A 1,294-nucleotide genomic window follows, 5' to 3' on the forward strand; every position below is an offset into this window, starting at 1 on the left:
ATGATTAGACAATATTACAATGTAGTTTTAATAGAGTGATTGATAACCATTATCCTAAACATCCATTGTTGTCATTTTTTAAAAAACACCCAATAATATTTCCCAAAGTTACATCAACAGTACCCCTTCAAGGGTCACCTAATGTGTTTACTGATGGCTCAAAGACAGGCTGTAGAGCTTACTTGATAGAAAGACAAGAGACAATACTATGCCAATTTCAACCAGGCTCCCCCCAAATTGTAGAGTTGAAAATAGTAATTAAAGTGTTTAAAAGATGTCAGTTTACATTCAATTTAATCTCAGATTCGGCCTATGTAGTCAATACAGTAAAAGTGTTAGAATTGACAGGTCCTATTAAAAATAGTAGTACTGTATGTGCCCTATTACATGAGCTACAAGATTTAATCTGACAAAGAAAAAGGCGCTTTTATATCCAACATATCAGAACACATACAAGATTGCCTGGTCCATTAAGTGAAGGTAATGATAAAGTCGATCAATAGACTAGAATGAAATGTATTTTTCTGAGCTCATCTTTAGACCAAACTAGACAGTTTTATCAATCATTTCATGTAAATACAAGAACCTTACAACATAAATTCCATCTGTCCAGAACAGATGCCAGACAGGTAATATTAGATTGTCCTCAGTGTGTGATTCATCTTCATCCTCCTGGTGTGAGAGTGAACCCTAGAGGGTTGATGCCACTTAAAATCTGACAAATAGATGTCACCCACATTTCAGAGTTTAGAACCTTAAAATATGTTCATGTGTCTGTAGATACCTGCTCAGGTATCATATATGCTACACCTTTGAGTAGAGAAAAGGCTCACAATGTCATAGGACATTGCTTAGAAGCCTGGGCTGCGTAGAAAAAACCACAACAGCTGAAAACAGACAATGGGCCAGCTTATACGGCTCAGACCTTTGTCTCCTTCTACAAACAGATAGAAGTACAGCTTAATCACAGATTACCATATAATCCTCAAAGACAAAAAATTGTAGAGCGTACACATCACACCTTAAAAGAATGTTTACAAAAACAAAAAGAGAGAATAGGCCAAGGCCGTACCCCCAAGGAGAGAATATCTCTAGCCTTATTTACTTTAAAATTTTTAAATTTAGATACTCAAGGCCGCTCGGCAGCAGACAGACATCAAGATTCCCATGGTCCATCTAAAGGCATGGTGAAGTGGAAAGATATTTTGACAGGCTCTTGGCGAGGACCTGATCCCGTGCTGACATGGGCACGAGGTTCTGTTTGTGTTTTTCCTCAAGATCAACAAGATCCAGT

This window comes from Mastomys coucha, unplaced genomic scaffold (assembly GCF_008632895.1).
Source record: "Mastomys coucha isolate ucsf_1 unplaced genomic scaffold, UCSF_Mcou_1 pScaffold21, whole genome shotgun sequence".
Lineage (NCBI taxonomy): Eukaryota > Metazoa > Chordata > Mammalia > Rodentia > Muridae > Mastomys > Mastomys coucha.